Consider the following 18,559-nt stretch of genomic DNA (forward strand, 5'->3'; position numbering starts at 1 on the left):
CCCTGTCCCAGTACTATCTCGCCCTTCCAGGCTCACCATAAGAGCCTCCTTTTCCTCCAGGAAGACTTTCCCAAGCATCACCCCCTCCTCCCTCCCACGGCTGCTTCTTCAAATGTGCGTCCCCACCCCCAATATCTCATAGCGCTTTGTACCCCACTTAACACATACTGCGTTCTGCCCTAAAGCCAGTGTGAGAGGAGGCCTCCTCAAAGGGAAGATGTTTCCTTCCTGGAAGAGGTGTCCCTGGACAGGGTTCTGAAGGATGAGTAAGATTTGCCAGGCGGCCCGTGATCCGCAGCTCTGTGGCTGTCACTGAGTACGTTTGTTCAATCATGTATTCGTTCAACAAACATTTATTATGTGACTCTGCCCTGACTTGTTGACCAGAATGTGGCCCCCAGGGGCAGGACAACACCCCATTTATCTCCGGCTGGGCCCCCCTACTCCCTAGTAGCTCTGGCCCAAGCTCGGCTTGACTTTATGCCCCGCGAAGCCCGTGACGCGAGGGCATTATCCAAGGGTGGACGAAGCCTTGGGCACGGGAGCATTCGGGTGGGGGTGGCAGAAGCCCGCGGAGCTTCCCAGGTTAGGGAAAATAGGACTGCTCTGGGCTGGAAGCCCATGGGCTCAGGAGATGGTCCTCTTTCCAAATCCCGACACTGCTACTTTCCAGCTGAGTGACCTGGAGGCACTAAGTGGGGGTAACCGTGCCCGCAGGGCTGGGCAGCCCCTTGCTGGGCAGGAGGGCGACTCGGCCGCCCGCAGTAACCAGCACTGGCCAGCAGGGGTCTCCAGAGCGACTTGAAACCTCCGGTACTGGCTATTGCGCCCACGGTCGGGAGGCCAGAGGGAAGGTCTGTCTGTCCACCTTGCCCTCTGCAGAAAGGCCCCCCGCAGAGCTCCAGGACACAGTGAGTGGCCTGGGCAGGGACACTGGGGACAGGCCCTGGGGATAGCGCTTGGTGGCACGGGTTTCTGCATCCCACGGAGGTCACTGTCCATGGGCATGTCCCAGGGCCACAGGTGATGGAAGCCTGGCCATGGGGTTAGGGGAGGCTACAGGGCTCTGCTGGTAAAGACCTCCAGGCTCGGGCACGTTTAACTCACGTGATCCTTCCTGCAGCCCGTGTCACACATGAGGAAAGCCAGCCACAGAGAGGTTTAGGAGCTTGCTGAGGTCACACAGCAGGTCCGTACAGAGCTGGGACGACAATCCAGGTGGTCGGTAACACCCACGCTCTGACCACCGTGCCCCGTGCCTGGTGGATGCGGCCCCAGCTTCCTGATCAGGCGGGGATGACGGAGAAGGACAACTTAACAGCGGAGAAGGAGAGGAAGGGAGTTCCTGCGGAGGCAACTGCATGAGCGGAGGCCCAGAGGCCCGGCCATTCAGAGGGGCTTCGGGGGAAGGAGGGCGCAGAAGGGAGCTGCTGTGGGGACTCACGAGGTCAGGTCTGTGCACGGCACCTTCCCAGCGGCCGTGGCTGGGCAAGGACTAGGGGGCCAGGCAGGAGGCTGTCCCAGGTTCTGGAGGCTCGGTGAGGCCTCTTGGTGACCAGAGATGGAATTCTGCAAAGGATGGTTTCGCAGGAAGCTCCAGGAGTGCCCCTCTATGGCTGGCCATGCACCTGCCCCCTGAAACTGAAGTCAGGGCATGGAAAGCCATCAGGACCCTGTCCATCTGTCTGTCCTGCCTACTCCTCTTGGCCTGCTGGCTTCCCCCTCCCTCTCTCCTGCACCTGTTCTCCACGTGGCAGTAAATGTGGCCTCTTCAACTCCCAGGGCAGGTCCCACAGAAGGAAGCCACAGGCCCCACATGGGGCAGATGCCCAGCCCAGATGGGCTCTGCTGTGGCCAGGGCCAGGGTTGTGCAAAAGGATGACAGGTCCCTGGGAGCCACGTGGATGGAGCCGGGAGTAGTGGCTCCGGAAGGAAGGACCAGACCTCTGGAGCCAGCAGACCCCTGCCCTGGCCCAAGCTTGGAGATAACCAGTCTTAAAATCTAGCTTCTTCTAGCTCAGATAATCGTGAGGTGGTCCAGCCAGCCAGACAGGCCTCTCCCAGGCATGGTCCTACGAATGCGAGCTTGCTGGCCTTCCTAGTGTCTCTGCACTGCAGGGCTTGAAGGCATCAGGAAGTTTAGGTTCGAATCCTGGCTTGGTCACTATAGTAGCTTAAAGATGGCCATAAGTTCTCTATATCCTTTTCTTGAGTCAGGCCCCACAACTGCTTGACTAATGGAAGTGATGTCATGCTTATTTCTGGGCCTGGGGTTTCAGGGACAGGTGGGTTCTCATCTCCTGGAGCACTTGCTCTAGGAACCAGGCTTCCCTACCATGAGGAAGCCAATGAGATAGGCTCCGGGCTGAGCCAGAGCCGACTTGGCCGTGGGGAGCCGTCTGAGAGGCAGGCCCCCATCCAGCTGCCCAGGCGGACGCTGTGGAGCACAGACCAGCCTCCCCCACGGAGTCCTGCCAAAATGCAGGCTTGGGAACAAAATAACATGATTACAAAAGGTCTTAAGCCACTGAGTTTAGCACTGTCTTGTTATACAGCAAGAGATCTCTTGAAGTAACTTACCACCTGTGTGGCCCTGGGCAAGGGACCTAGGGTTTCTGGAAGCTGCTTTCTTGTCTGAGAAGGAGACGGCGAGTGCGTTGCTGGGTTTGGTGAAAATTGAACGTCCTGAACACTGCTCCCTGCCATATCCCAATTCCTGAAACGGTGCCAAGTCAGCAAGTCCCGCTTCACAGGCGAGGACTGCTGCGACGCTTGCCCAGGGTCACACAGCGGCGAGCGGCACAACGAGGACTCACACCTAGGTTGGGGTTCCAGTGCAGCCCCAGAATTTTCAGACAAGTCACTGCTTCTGCAAAGCCCACGTCCCTAAGACAGCCTTCTGGTCCTGCAGAGTTTGCGTCTTACCCCAGAAGCCTCCTTCTTCCTTTTCAAGAAAGCCCATCTCCCCAGGAATGGCTAAAGCAGTGCTCCCACCCTCAAGATGAAGGGTCCATGGGCAGATTCCCTGGGCCCAGCTTTCCTGACCAATGTCACATCCTACCCCATGGTGACTCTGCCCTCGCCCTGAGACCTGCTGGCCAGGGAGCACCCCACCCGTCACACTGCTGCGGGCAGTGGCCTCCAGCAGCGGATGTCGGCTCTGACTCAACGCTCAAGGCCTTTGGGGGTCTGAGTGCCCACCTGGCATTTGCACCTGTGTCAGCCGCAGCTCCCCACTTGCCCTTCCCTCCCAGAGCAGCTTGAGGACCCCAGGCATGAGCAGGACTCGGGAGGCTGGTGACAACACGGGGTTCAGGGTTCAGCAGGGTATCTGGGGCTGCAGGGGAGCCTCAGGTGGTGCTATGCCCTGGGCAGGGGTCTCCAGGGGGCCAGCGAAGCTGTGGAGAGGAGGGGTGGTGCTAGGAGCTGGATCCGTCAGGATCTCACATCCATTTCTCACCAAGTTCACGCAGGAAGTCCGATGGGTGGTTTGCAGAAAGCCGGATCAATTTTCTTTTCGAGGTTAAAAAAAAAACAACAAAACTCTGCAAAGAAGGCAGGGAGTTCGAAACAAAGAATAAAAGACGGTGCTGTGTATTCTAAGCCATAGCTGGGAGTAGGGGGCCCCTCCCCCATACATTGTGACCCCAGGGAGGTCACTAGCCTGGAGGGAAGGGACAAGGAGAGCAGAGGTCCAGAAGCTGCAGTGAGGAGGTCCCCTTGCTGGGCCGAGGCCTGCTGTGACCCAGGACCATATGGTTTCTGAACCCTGAGCAGTTAGGACCAGACACCGTGCGCTGTAATGGGACTGTGCTCTGCCCCGTTGCTGAGGTGCGGTCACACGCTCAGCTGGTGGGGTCCAGGCAGGCAGCCGCAGGGCGAAGGGCACATACTCAGGGGTTACCAGGAAAGGAGACACGGCCCTGGGGAGGGCAGTTCCGTTTCCAGCTCTGCCGCTTTCCTGCTGTGTGCCCTTGAGGAGGTCACTCGCCCTCTCTGTGCTGAGGAGCCTCACCTGTACGATGGGCCGATGGGCCGTGGCTGCTCCGCCCAGGAGTGTGGGGTGGCCTGTGAGCCCCACCACCCTGAGAGCCCCGCCTCACCATCCTGCCCGGGAGCCCTGCAGGGACTGGACCGGGGCCACCACCCACCGTGTCTCCTCTGCAGATGGCGCCATCACCGTCCCCGCAGGACACGATTTTCGGGAAGTGCTTGGGCAAGGGTGTGGGAGCAGAGCTGAGAGAGCCTCCGAGGGAGACGGCGTCCCGGAAACAGATGCCACCCGAGGGCCCCCGGGTGACCCCACCTCCCGCTGTGGACAGAGGGACACGTCGCATGTGTCGCCGGCCACATGCTACTGCTCGCCGCTGCGCTGTCCGGCCATGAATGTCAGCGCAGGCTCCACACACTGAAGGCCCTTCTGGGTGGCCAAGGACACCCCCACCCCCTGCCGACATCTGCACCCTGCGCCTGCCGGCCTCCCCTGCCAGGTGCGAGCCTCGCATGTGTCTGGCGGCGGTGGGAGCCGACGGGCTGGGCCAATGGCCGGGGGAATGCTCAGTAAATGCTGGTGGGGTGGGGGGCGGGTTTGTCTCGGGGGCCGGGGTGGGAGAAGCAGGGACAGCGTGCGTGCTCCTCCCCGGGCCCTTGTAACAAGCTAGGGCCGTCTCTGTGGCCTGAAACAGCCCGTGGTCGTTCTCTCGCCGTTCCAGGGACCCCAAGCCTGCACACAGGTGCCGTGACCAGATCTAAGGTGTTGGCAGGGTGACGGCTCCAGAGACTCTGGGGAGGGCCCATTCCCTGCCTCTTCCAGTGTCCAGAGCCGCGTCCCCACCTCCTCGGGTGTGAGCCTTGCCTCTGCCTACGTCTGCTCCCACCTCGCTTCCCCCTCAGGACACACACGATGGCTTAGGGGCCCGTCCAGATGTGGCAGGTTTACCCTCCATTTCAAGGTCCTTAGTTGAATTACACAGGCTACGTCTCTTTTGTAGACCAGGTAACATCCACGAGTTTCGGGGACAAGGACCCGGATACCCCTGGAGACCCTGAGCCAGCCTGCCACGGTGTGCAAATGGCTGTGGGGCCGCTGCGCCCTTTTCTGTGCTTGTCTTCATGATGGACCCAGCACTTCGCCCAGGAAGCCTGCGCACGGCCGCAGAGGCCTTAACCCAACCCTCCGGCCACCACTACCAAGAGGTCAGAGTTGATTTAAAAGTGGAAACTTGGGCGCCTGGGTGGCTCAGTGGGTTAAGCCTCTGCCTTCGGCTCGGGTCATGATCTCAGGGTCCTGGGATCGAGTCCCGCATCGGGCTCTCTGCTCAGCAGGGAGCCTGCTTCCTCCTCTCTCTCTGCCTGCCTCTCTGCCTACTTGTGATCTGTCTGTCAAATAAATAAATAAAATCTTTAAAAAAAAAAAAAACCTATCTTCTTTAAAAAATAAATAAATAAATAAATAAAAGTGGAAACTTAGGGGCCTTCCCCACAGCAGGCATTTGGAATCCCTTAACTAACCTACACCATGAGAGAATTCTTTGGACAATGTCCCCCTCGTGTTTTCTTTACCGTATAAAATATTTAACACATTTTTTTAGCAGAGTCGCGTGGAAGGAGAGCTCCTGCGAGGAGAATGAGCAAATCTGTGTCTTCAGGTCATTTGCCGGGACCTGTTCCACAGCAGGGTGGGGGCAGGGCCAGCAGACCCCTGGATTGAACCAGTCCTGATGCCAAATTACATCTCCTCTGCCCCACCCAGTGCCAGCCACGCTGGAGTGACCAGCTCCACGCAGGCGTCCACTCAGAGGGTGACCTGATGGCCACTTTCCTGGGCCTGGGCTATATCCCACCTCCGTCCTCCCCACAGTTCTCCCTGGGTGGGACACCCTTGCGGGCAGCTCCACACCCAAGCAGTCATGCCTGTGTGGCCACCCCAACCACTGGGCCAGGGGAGAAGCCAGTGGATAAATGCTGCCTACAGACAGTTCTGGGGTCCCTTCACGGGCTCCCCAGGAGCTGCTGCAGGATGGAACCTGGGTGCCCACAGTGGTGGCCAATGGGGTACCCTGTCCCTCATTTTCTCCTCTCACCCTGCTCCCTGAGATCAGACCGCGTGGGCCCTGCAGCGTGGCCACCCCTGAACGCTACTCCTGGTTCCTGGGCTCGGAGCCACCGTGCTGATCCACTTGAAATCAGAAGGAAGGAGGGCGGCAGCTTCCCGTCGGGAGCAGGGGCAGGTGGTGGGCCTCCCCGCTGGAGCACTGCTCGGGGTCGGCTTTCTCAGAACGAGGGGATCCTGAAAGGAAAAGGCGTATCAAACATGCACGTGCTAGCTGGCTACCACTGGGTGACAGTCCCCCACAGTGGACACTCCTGTCCTCCCACTGAGCCTGCTGGCTGCTCCCGGCCCCAGGTCTCTCTCGCTGCTGTAGTCAAGGCAGCCGTGGGCCATCCTCTCTGAAGGCTTGAGCAGGTGGACGTGCCCTTGGCCAGGCTGTCCCCCTCCTGCAGCTGTCCTCAGCGTGTGGGCTTCTCCGTCCCCACGCCTGAGCGTCCTAACCACGGTGCTGCCTCCCCCCGGAGCCATGATCTGGGGGGCAAGACGGAAGCCACGCGCCTATGGCGGCTGGGTGCCAAAAGTCACTCATTTCCACCCCAGCCGTGGGTCCCAGGCTCAGCCTGAGCCTGATGGGAGGACACTTCAGGGTGTGAGTCCCAGGAAGCGGGGTAACTGGAGGTCCCCCCAGGAGGCTGGCTGCCACCACGTAACAGCAGAACCTCTGTGACCCAGGTGTCCAAACCCAACAAAACAAGCCAATTTTTATGCAAATGTTACATTTCTAAGTATAAACCCCAGAACTAAGTCACCGTGAGCTCCTTCCTTTACCTTCTGGTCTGCGTGCTTCTCGGTCCACACCTCTGGGCAAGGGGGAAGAGCTTCCAGGACTGGCCTGGTGTCCCAGCGCCCCCTAGCATTGCGCCGGAGAAGGGTCCCTAGGAGCCCCCAGCACTCCCCCCAGTCTCCAGGCCCGGGGCCGGGGGAGGCTGAGCAAAGGGGACTGAAGTTCAGGCCCAGAAGGTGACTCCCACCGCCTGCCGCCCTCTGGGAGAGCGAGGGGCCATTCCTCCCCGGGAATACTTTCCTGCATGCTCCCGTGAGAAAAAGAACTGATGTCTAGAAATCATTTCAAAGTCACGTCCTTATTTTGAACTTTCATTAGTAAATGCCAACTACCATTATTTATGAGATGCTCGCGATTTGTTCTCTTTTCAAAAACGCAGCGTTGGACAGGTGAACCCTTACACGTCCGTGGCCCAGTGGGAGTCGGATGGAGAGGGAGCAGCGGGGCGGTCCGCTCTCGGGCCTGTGCAGAGCTCCTCAGGGAGCCACGGTGGTACTGGGGTCACGGAGGTTCAGGCACATGGTCAGTAAGGGGTGGGGTGCAGATCTCAAGCCCTAGACTTGCCCCCACACCCGCGAGGCTGCAGCTGCCCAGGAGAGCGGAGGATCTGCAAACAGTATTGACCCTGGGTCCCACTCCAGATGTTCGTGTGCTGTGGGGCCCCACGCCCCGTCCTCTGGCCCCCACACCCGGCCCCTCCCCCACGCACTCCTGGGCCTTGCAGCTTGGCTCTGCCTCACACGCTGTGACCCAGTTTGTCCTTTCCAGACTCTAGCCCAGCTCAGTCCCTTGGCTGACCCGGCTGGTCCCATCCAGATGGTGGAGTCTGGAGACAGCCTTTGGCCCCACTAGGGCCAGAGACCTGTGGTCTGGAAGCCCTCAGCACTGTTCCCAGTAAGTCCTGTCTGCTCACTGAGTACCTGCTTGTACCAGATGCACACCGGGCCCGGTGACAAGGGAGGCCTTGTTCCTGCTCTCAGGGAAGTTATGGCAGCAGAGAGAATGGGCCAAAAACCAGCAAATGCCCGAATACATTGGACACATTACTCTAAGGGCCTCCTGGTAGGTCACTGATTCTGTGAGGGGGGCTGTGGGGGTGGGTGGGGGAAGGGCTGAAGGAGGTGACATCAGGCTGAGATCGGAAGAACACCGAGGAGTCACTGAGGCACATAGCAAAGGGACCAGAGATCAGCATAGGAGATAGCAGTGCAAAGGCCCTGAGGTTGAAACACTTGGCACACTGGAGGACTGGGAGAGGCCAACCAACCTTCCTTGCCTGAGACTTGGGGCTGGTTTCCATGCATTAGATGAAGTTGTGCACATGGGAGCAATGTCCCCGGGGCCAAGCATCTATTTTTCTGCCAGGCACGAGCTCCCTACGACCCAGACAGAGTGCCTGTGTGCTAGGAAAGTGCAGTTCAGAGGTGGGCGCCGAAGTAGGCCCTGGGTCTGGGCTTCCACAGGCCATCCTTACCCTGGCCACCCCCTCCCTGCATAGAAGCAAAGGAGGGGGTCTCACAGGACCTGCAAGCTCTGCCACCACACACAGGACAGCTGTGGGCCTCAAGGCTGAACGGCAGACACAGCAGCAGGGGGTGCTCCTGTGACATTATCGCTGAAGGGGAACTGGGCTCTGGACCAGGGGAGGGCGTCTGTGCAGGAGGAGCTGGGTGTAGGGAGGGTGGGGATGCCTGCTTAGAAGCTGGGGTGCCCCCCACCTACCTCGATGAACCAGGCCCTGGAAGGGTCTGGAGGGCAGAAACTGGACCCTTGAGGCCCCGCCGTGTGCTGGGCTGGGTCTCAGCCTGGTTCTGAGCTCAGCTCACTGGGCTTCCATTCTGCTTCTGTCCTGGCCTCCTTCTCCAGTTTCCAAAGCTTCCAGGAAAGGGCAGGAGGAGGGAAGTGGTGGGATGGGCCAGGAACTGCCTGTTCTCCGAGTTCCACTGGGACAACCCAGAAACTGGGGCAGGGAGGCCCAGACAGAGAGGAAGAAGCAGGGAGGGGAGGGGAAGGGAGGGGAAGGAAAGTGGGGGGGAGAAGGAAAGGAGGAAGGGAGGGGAGAGGAGGGGGGAGAGGAGGAAGGGAGGGGAGAAGGGGAGGTGAGGGAGGAGAAGGAGGGGAGGAGGGGAGAGGAGAGGAGGGGAGGGGGGAAGGGAGACCTGGCATCCTGGAAAGCGCTGTTTGCGCACTTGCTGGGCAGAGGGTCTGGCGTGAGTGCCTGCAAGGAGGGGTCAGTGTGGGTGTGTGTAGCCGAGTGTGTGAGCAGGTGCATGTAAGAAGAAGTGTGTGTTTGTGAGTGAGAGCAAGTGAGTGTCCTTGTAAGGGTATGTGCAGGTCTGGGGGTGCCTGTGGTGACAGTCAACAGACCCCAGGAGGCCCAGGGACCAGGAAGGCCCCCCCACCCATGCAGGACTTTCCTGAGGCTCTGCCCTCAGCCTAGAGTCTGGGCCCCCACTCCTGCCCCATCCCTGCTCCTCCCAGGGCAGAGAGGTCCCGTCCCACCTTGGAGGGGACACCCCCATGGGCCTGATGCTGAAGTCACCCCCAGCAGCCCCCTGCAGAGCTTCAGCCCATTTCACCGACGAGGACAACTGAGGCCCTGGCAGAGTGCGGCCAAGACGGGAGTCTCACTGCTTTGCCCACCTGCTGCCTAGTGCCAGTGACAGAGCCAAGGCCCAAGGTTGTGGGGCAGGACCGTCTGCAGGCATTGGATCCTAGGAAGATCCTCGGGGGACAGCAGGACCCCCGGGTCATGGCGGGCAAAATCAGAGACAGGACCCTGTCCTGCGTGCATGTGCGTGTGTTTGTGTGTGCTCGCGCGTGTGTGCGTGAGTGTGTGTGCTTGCGTGCATGTGAGCGTGTGCTCGCGTGCATGTGTGAGTGTGTGCTTGCGTGCGTGTGAGTGTGTGGGTGTGGGTGGGTGGACGGTGGGGAACGGGGACCCTGATCTCTTGGCTCAGTCCCACCTTCCTTTCGCTGGTTCTCCCTCAGCACTGACCCCCCATCACAGAAACCCCACCCCATCCTACCATCTGGGGTCCTGAGCACCCCGGGAGTGCTCCTTCCTGGACCTCAGGTCCACACCGGCCAGCTCTCCCACACCAGCTGCCCAACACGTTGCAGTGGGTTGAAGCTTCCCCCCAATTTGTGATCACCCAGAACCTCCGAATGCGGCCTCATTTGGGAAAAGCGTGTTTGCAGATGTCATTAGTTACAATGAGGTCTGATGGGAGCAGGGCTGTCCCTATATCTAGGGATTGGTGTCCTTGTAGGAGGAGGAGGGCTCACGGAGACTGGGGAGGAGGCCATGTGGGGACAGAGGGACACTGAGGGAGGCAGCCACAGCCGGGGAGGACTGGGGCCCCCAAAGCTGGAAGAGGAGGGCAGCACCCTCCCCCAGAGCCTCACAGCGAGCCCAGCCTCATGGACACCTTGATTTCAGAGCCTGGCTTCAAGACTGTGGGAGGGCATGTCCTGTTTTTTAAGCTAATTTGTGGTCATTTGTCACAGCAGCCCCAGGACACAGACACAAGACTGTCCCCTTCTTCTCCATCCTCTCTTCTGCTTTGACTGAGTTCTAGAAACAGCACAGCCCCAGTACATTGGCGGGGGTGGGGTGGGCGGTGGGGTGACCACAAGACACCCCACTCAGACCCCCAGCTACAGGGGGCCACCACACCCTGGTTCCCTGGTCGTGGCGCCGTCCAGGCTCCCCTGGGTGCTCTCGGGCAGAGACTGAGGGTGGGGAGGCCACCAGCTTTGGGAGAGGAGGGCTCCCCGGCCTGGCCAAACGAAGGGGACCGCAGGCTCTCCAGGAAGCTCCCCCATCCCCTCCCTTACCTCACTAACCCTGCCTGGGCACCTGCTCCCTGGGGAGCCCTGTTCTGTCCTGCCCACGCCCTGTCGCTCTCCCCACACTGCAGATGCCAACACTGAGGCTCAGAGCAGAGCGCCCCGCCCGGGCCCTGCCGCCCCCTCAGCAAGCCGCTCTCCTGCAGGGAGCCCCCCAGCTGTGGGCCTGGTTGCCATGGTGTCAGAGGAGAAGAAAAAGGAGCAGATTACTGAGCTGCGTCCAAAAATACACACGAACTACTCCCTCCTTCCTCACTCCCTTTCTCCAAAGTCAAAGCCTCCCTTTGTGCAGCCAGCCCCAGCGCGGCTTCCTCCCGGACAGCCAGGAGCAAGGGAGGTCAAAGAGGCCAAGGGGCCAGGAAATGAGTCAGGGGACCCCGGCCCAGCCGGGGCTGACTCCTAGAGCAAGGGCTCCGGCTGCTGCCTTCCCCCGGTGAGGGGCTGTCAGCAGCTCCCACACCAGCCACCTCTCCTGCCTCTGCGCCTCTGAGCACGCAGTTCCCTCCACCTGGTCACGCTTCCTCGCCCTTCATGCCCCCCCGCCGCCCCACCGGGAAACCTCCCCCTGAGTTCTGCACCTGCCTCCATTGCTTGTGTCCTCATGGGGCTGTGAGGTCTTGGGGATGCCAACTTCTCCTTTCTACCCAGTGTCCCCGAAGCCGGGAACAGACAGTGGCTCAGTAAACACAGGTGAAGGAGAAGGAAGGAGGGAGCCCGTGAGGTCCAAGTCCACCTTCTCCTCCCCCATTTGCACTGGCCCTGGGCGCACAGGCCTGTCAGCCTCCCGGCCTATGATAGTCTCCTTCCTGGGGGTCCCAGCTCGTGGGGCTTGGCTCTCTGGGTCCAGAGTGGGTGTTCAGAGAATGTGTGGGAAGGAAGGAAGGAGGGGGGGAAGGGGAAAAGGAGACGGGGAGGGAGGGAGGAAGGGAGGGAGGGAGGGAGGAAGCCCAGGCTCTGGTTGGGTTCAGGAGTCTCATCTACTCATCCAACCAATCCAGGACCCGGAGCTCCTAAGCCAGTCGCAGCGTCGTCAGCTGGAGGTGGCGGGAAGGATGAACACGTGTCCAGGCCTCAGGCAGCCCCTACGGCCATGCAGGCAGCTGGGAGGAGGGGTTAGAGACAAAGACACAGGGTCGGGGTAGGCAGACCGACTGGCCCCAGCCACCAGGAGCAGGTTATGCCGGGAAGCCCTCAGCCGTGGGGCTGGCCGACAGCTGGAGTTTACAAGGGTAGAGGTCGCTGAGCGGTCCCCCTGACGGTGGTCCAGGGTGGGGAGAAACCAAACTTTCCACTGAGAATCAATACCCTAGCAGCGGTGGCCTTGGCCTCTGTGGGTACGGAGGAGGGCTGGCTGCATGAACAGCTTACTTTGCACAGTTCCGTGATGATCTGAATTTTTACTGAGAACATATGTTATATAAATATCAGTTGAAGAGAAGAAAATGGATGTCTGATGACCCCAAGGGCTTTGCCTTCTCTGGAAACTTCTGCACTGCTGGGCAGTTGTGACAAAGCCCCAGAAACTCTGTCTTCCACTTGGCCCTCAACCCATCTTGGGAGTATGACCAACGAGCTAGGCCCCACAACCCAAAGGTGGCCATGAATTTATTAATTTGCTCAATCATTCCTTCACTACTCTGTGTCAGTCCCACGCCCCCTGAAAGCTGCCAGACTAACAGGGACAGGCACACGGACCACATACCCACCACACCACCGAAGAAGAATGTGGTGTAGAAGTATGGCTGTGGGAGCAGTCAGGGAGGGCTTCACAGTGGAGGTGACCTTTGAATGGGGCCTTGAAGGATGAGTAGGAGATTGTCTGAAGGAAAGTGGGTCAGGGGAGGATGTCCCAGGCAGCAAGGTGAGTGTGATCGCCAGTGTGAATGTGACCGAGGTGCCAGGAGGAGTCTGGGGCAAAAGAAGTGTGGGTGTGGGGCTGGGGGTTAACAAGAGATCAGGCTGGTTGAAGGTGGAAACCAAAATCACCAAGTGCCTAGATGCCGGGCAAGAGGCTTGCAGATTTTCCTCTGGGCCACTGACTTTGAACTTGTTCACCAAGGGCACAGCTTTGGGCTCTGGATTCAGATCCACAGGCCATGGTTAGAAAGATCCTGGCTGGTTCTGATGGACTCCGGGGGTCAGTATCCACTGCTGCTGCAGGAGGTCCCTGAAAATGGGTCTAGCCGAACCCAGTGTGAAGATAAGGTGTGGACAGTGAGGACAAGGATGAGGAGGACAAACCCCTTCGGGAATACAGTGATCTGTCTGAGGCCCCAGGGATAAGGGGCAGCACCGGGCCTCCAACCCACGTCACTCTGACTCCAAGAGGATCTAAGGGGCTCGTGCTCTTCCAAAGCCCCTTCACTCACGAACTCAGAGTTTTCCCATCCCTGGCCCTGCTGCGCTCGGGTACACAAAGGTGCCAAGTCACGTTTCAGGGACTTTGTCTCCAAACGGGAGCTGAGCTCACTCTCCCAGCCCCTTCCAGGAGCAGCTCCTGACTTCCCTGCCCTCCCTGCACAGGATGGGGTGTCCTCGGAGGCCAGACTGAAAGAGCAAAGACATTGGCATGAGGCAGACCCAAGTTCACGGCCAGGCTCTATCTGGAGGGGACGGGAGGGTCTCGGGCAAGCACGCGCTCCTCCAAGCCTTAGCGTGCTCACCTGTAAGCAGGGGTAGGGCGTGGAGAGGGAAAGCCCCATCCCAGGATGGGGGAAGATACTCAGCTTGAGAACCAGGGGCAGAGCCGAGCCTGACCAGAGCTCACTCCCTTCCGGCCGCCTGCAGGTGTGCCTGCGCTCCACACCTGGGTGTTGAAGGCAGTCCCGGGGAAGGGTCCACAGTCCCATTTGCCCTGTCGTCCTGCACCCTGGGGAGATGGGGTTGGGGCTGCTCCTGGTGGCTCATCAGGGTAGCTGGGACGCAGAGCACTGTGGACAGAGTCCAGCGGCCGATATTTCCCAGCCGGCACGAAAGGACTCCATATACTCAAAACCGCGTGCTCATGAGCTCATGTTTTGCAGCAAGAAGTCAGTCTATACAGCAAAAAGGATAACGTCTTTGTGAAAAATCGTAATGTCGCCAACCTTTTAATGTCACCAATGTTTCTTCTCTTAAATCTGGAGGGATATATTTTTTTAAGTTTAATTTTATTTTATTTTTCAGTGTTGCAAATTTCATTTTTTATGCACCACACCCAGTGCTCCATGCAATGTGTGCCCTCCTTAATACCCACCACCAGGCTCACCCCACCCCCCCCAAAACCCTCGGTTTGTTTCTCAGAATCCACAGTGTCTCATGGTTTGTCTCCCCCTCCGATTTCCCCCAACTCACTTCTCCTCTCCATCTCCCAGTATCTTTATTAAGCAACTTGAATCAAAAAGTATCACTAGGAAACGTCATTAATATCATTGATTTACAAGGCAGGAATTCACTAAAAAAACTCATGTCTGCTGCATTCTAATTATAGAGAACCCAGAGCAAAGCAAATAAAGAGCATTTTGATTAAGTGTTAATGTAGATGTTCTTTGTGTTGAACTTTTCAAAAAGATCTATTGAAATATTTGCAATACTTAGAAATTATACACATGCAGACTTTCCTGCACTCCTAGAAAAGCTCCATATTTACACCGGTGCTTTAGTTTCACTTTCCTGCTTCTCATTTGTTTCAAAGAAAAGAGAGGTTTAAATGGGATTTTGTAATTTGAGGTTATGTTATGAGAGAAGGGAAAATTATATCAATCTTCCAAGGGTCATCCTTTTAAAAGATTTTTTTAAACGCATGAAGGCAATTTAGTCCATTATTTTTTTAAATAATTTTATTTTATTTTTTTATAAACATGTAATGTATTTTATTCCCCAGGGGTACAGGTCTGTGAATCGCCAGGTTTACACACTTCACAGCACTCACCATAGCACATACCCTCCCCAGTGTCCATAACCCCACCCCCCTCTCCCAAGCCCCCTCCCCCCAGCAACCCTCATTTTGTTTTGTGAGATTAAGAGTCTCTGATGGTTTGTCTCCCTCCTGATCCTATCTTCTTTCATTTTTTCCCTCCCTACCCTCCCAAACCCCCCATGTTGCATCTCCACTTCCTCATATCAGGGAGATCATACAATATTTGTCTTTCTCCAATTGACTTATTTCGCTAAGCATAATACCCTCTAATTCCATCCATGTAGTCGCAAATGGCAGGATTTCATTTCTTTTGATGGCTGCATAGTATTCCATTGTATATCTACACCACATCTTCTTTATCCATTCATCTGTTGATGGACATCTAGGTTCTTTCCATAGTTTGGCTACTGTGGACGTTGCTGCTATAAACATTCAGGTGCACGTGCCCCTTTGGATCACTAAGTTTGTATCTTTAGGGTAAATACCCAGTAGTGCAATTGCTGGGTCGTAGGGTAGCTCTATTTTCAACTTTTTGAGGACCCTCCATGCTGTTTTCCAGAGTGGATGCACCAGCTTGCATTCCCACCAACAGCGTAAGAGGGTTCCCCTTTCTCTGCATCCTTGCCAACATCTTTCATTAAACCTGGAGGGATATTTTAATGAAAATATCTCTCGTATAGAAGAACTATGTATATGAATCCAGCAATTCCATTAGCTTCCCTTTCTTTTCCCTTTGTTAAATTCAAGTAATATTAAATAAAAATAGTATCCAGTATATGATTCTTATGGTTTTATAAAAGTCTTTCTACCATCTGCTCCTCACCCATCCTTCTGTTTGTGTATTTGCATGTAAGCTGCCCGAAATGATGTTCACCTAATGCCCATGGCTACTTCTCGCTGGTGGGACCGGGGCTGGTTTCTCACTTCCATCTTGGGGATCTTCAGCATGTCGCGAATTTGATTTTTTTTTCTTAAAAAGTAAGATGGAAAGAAAGCATTAAGATCATGAACCTGAATTCATTCTGGAAACTGAGTACCGAAGCTGGGGGCGGGGGGGGGGGGCTGCTATTTTTCTCTTTAACTTCTAAAACCAAGGGAAAACTGTTTTACTTTTAAAATGAGGGGGGAAAGGAAATCGTGGAGACTGTGAATCAAAATGGCTGACAGAACAGCTTGGCAAGGATGTATTTGTTCACCAAATATTTCTTGAACCACTCGATGCCAAGGTTCCATAATCTCCATCCCCTTAGGGCTTCAGGTTTTCAGTCACTACATTCATCCCGTAAAGCCTTTGAACTTGAACTCTCCCTGTAATTATTATAGGCTGTCACTAGGTGGCAGTAGACACACCAGTGTTCTGGACTGGGCTGCCCGCTCTGCTCAAGTCTGAGATAAGGCTTTATTTCAAACCTATTCCTGATTTCCAAGTTCCGTTGGAAGAATTTTTGTTATATCTGTATATCTATATGCATGTATCTATGCATACCCATATATCTACATCTGTGTCTCTATCTCTACAATCTGCAATATCTATACACGGATATAGGTATATCAGGATTGGGAACATTACAATCAAGGATGCGCAACTACTTGTCTTCCTCAAGTAAACAATTTTGACATAAGCCGGACAAGAGACTAAAGCAAACAAACGTGTTGCTTCTGCACACAAGACAGGGTGGCCTAGAGGCAAAGCACCCCAGCTCTCAAAGCGAACCGCTCAGTCCGAATCCTGGATTCATCGATCATTTGCTTCATCATCTTAGTCAAGTTACTGGAGCTCTTTTGGCCCCAGTGTCCCTGTTTTACTGCTGGGGATCTAATGGCACCTGAATCACGGTGTTGTTGCAAGAGTTGAGTGAAATGGTGTAGGTGAAGAAATGAGGACCTAGCAGTTACTATTATTCTTGCCGTCATTTCCCCCTAGAGAACTCCTACTCGTGCCTGAAAACCCAGTTTAAAGGTCTCCTCCTCAGCGAAGCCCCATTTACTTTCTAGCAGCTGGTTAGTTCCTGGTTCCTCTGTCCTATACAATGGTCATTAATCCATCAGGTTGCCAAATTTACTGTGTATCCTTTGAGGTTGTGTATCAGGTACAGACTCAGGATTTCATATCTTACTGTTGGAATTACCCTTTTACTATTTTGAAATGTCCCTTTTTAACTCCTAAGGCCAATATTGACATAATGAAGGCTGCTCAACTTTCTATCTGATCTTAGTTTAACTGTACCACCTTCTTTCCTTCCCTTTTTCCTTCTTTTTTTTTCTGTATTGTGTTCATTGGAATGCCATCATTTTACTTCAATCTTCTTGTGTCTTCAAATTTACAATGAGTCTCTTTGAAGTAATATATAGTTGGGTGTTTTGGTTTTTTTTTAAGATTTTATTTATTTGACAGACAGAGGTCACAAATAGGTGGGCGGGGGCGGGGGGACTGCAGGCTCCCCACCGAGCAGAAAGCCCGATGCGGGACTCGATCCCAGGATCCTGAGATCATGACCTGAGCTGAAGGCAGAGGCTTTAACCCACTGAGCCAGCCAGGTGCCCCTGGGTGGTTTTTTTTAAATCCAATCTGGCAATCGTTCTTTTCATTGGAGTACGTAGTCCATTTACATTTAGTGCAATTCCTGATCTGTTTGAGCTTAAATTTACCATGTTACTGTTTATTTTCTATTTGTCCACCCATTCTTTGTTCTCTTTTTCTCCTTTCTTGCCTTTTGACTTGATTATTCAAATAACTACTTCCTTTTCCTTCTTATAGGTTGTTAATTATGCTTTCAGTCATTTATCTTTTCATAGTTACTCTAGGAATTACAACATGCATCCTTGACTTTTTAGAGTTTACTACAATTTTTTCACTCATCACTTCCTACACAAGAGAAAGACCTTATATTTTAGCTCCATAAACCCTATCCTTACTTTTGCACTGCTTTTATTTTTCTCCTACTTGTTTTTTAAACCCCACAAAATTACTATTATTTTAAACTGTCAACATTTATTTAGTTGTATTTACCTATTCGCTTATTCTGGTGTTCTCCATTCCTACATTACTGCCTTCATCTAGAATAATCATTCTCCTATCTATGAACTACCTCCAGTGTTTCTCTTAGCACCGGTCAGCTGGCGACTACAGACAGCTTTTGTTGACCTGAAAACATCTTTATTTCATGTTTATTTTTGAAACGTATTTAGCTTACTGTGAAATTAGAGGCTCTCCGTAGTTTTCCTTCTGCTTTTTGGAATATTGTCTCTGGCTTCCATCATGTCTTTGAGAGGCCATCTTTGTTCTCTTTTCACTCTGTTTAAAGTAATCGTGTCTTTTTCACTGGCTACTTCTAAGATTTTCTCTTTGACTTGTTTTTTGCTGTTTTGACAAAGATGTGCCCACATGTGATCTTCTATTTATTCTTCTCGACTGGGATTCTCAGAATTTCTGGAATCTGTGCCTTGATGTCTTTCGTCATTTGGAAATGCTCAGCTCTTACAGCTCAAGTTTTGCTCCTGGCTGAGCCACTGCTTTCCTTCTAGGACTGTCACATTTTCCCACCATGCCTCATATCTCTCTAATGTGTTTTTCTAGATTTCCCTTTCTATCACTCTTCCCATGCTTCTGTCTGAACATTTCCTAGAAACCTAAATTCTCGCTCGCTAATCCTCTTGGATTTTGTATCAGTGATTCTGGAAAGGGCTTCTCGCCGGGGGCCAGAAGGCCACCCCGCTTCGGAGCAGCTGACGAGGGGCCCACTCGTCAAGCGTGGGTCTGGGTGGACGGCAAGCACGTGGCCTGTACGGGAGCAGACAGGACAAGCGCCTTTACAGGCAACTGTGGTTAGGCCGTCTGAGGAAAACGGGGCCGTTGGCCGTGTTTGCCCCGTGGCCCCTAGTGTCTGTCCAACACACGTGTGCCACGCCCTCT

Source organism: Lontra canadensis, unplaced genomic scaffold (assembly GCF_010015895.1).
Source record: "Lontra canadensis isolate GAN:19392208 unplaced genomic scaffold, GSC_riverotter_1.0 scaffold49, whole genome shotgun sequence".
NCBI classification, from domain to species: domain Eukaryota; kingdom Metazoa; phylum Chordata; class Mammalia; order Carnivora; family Mustelidae; genus Lontra; species Lontra canadensis.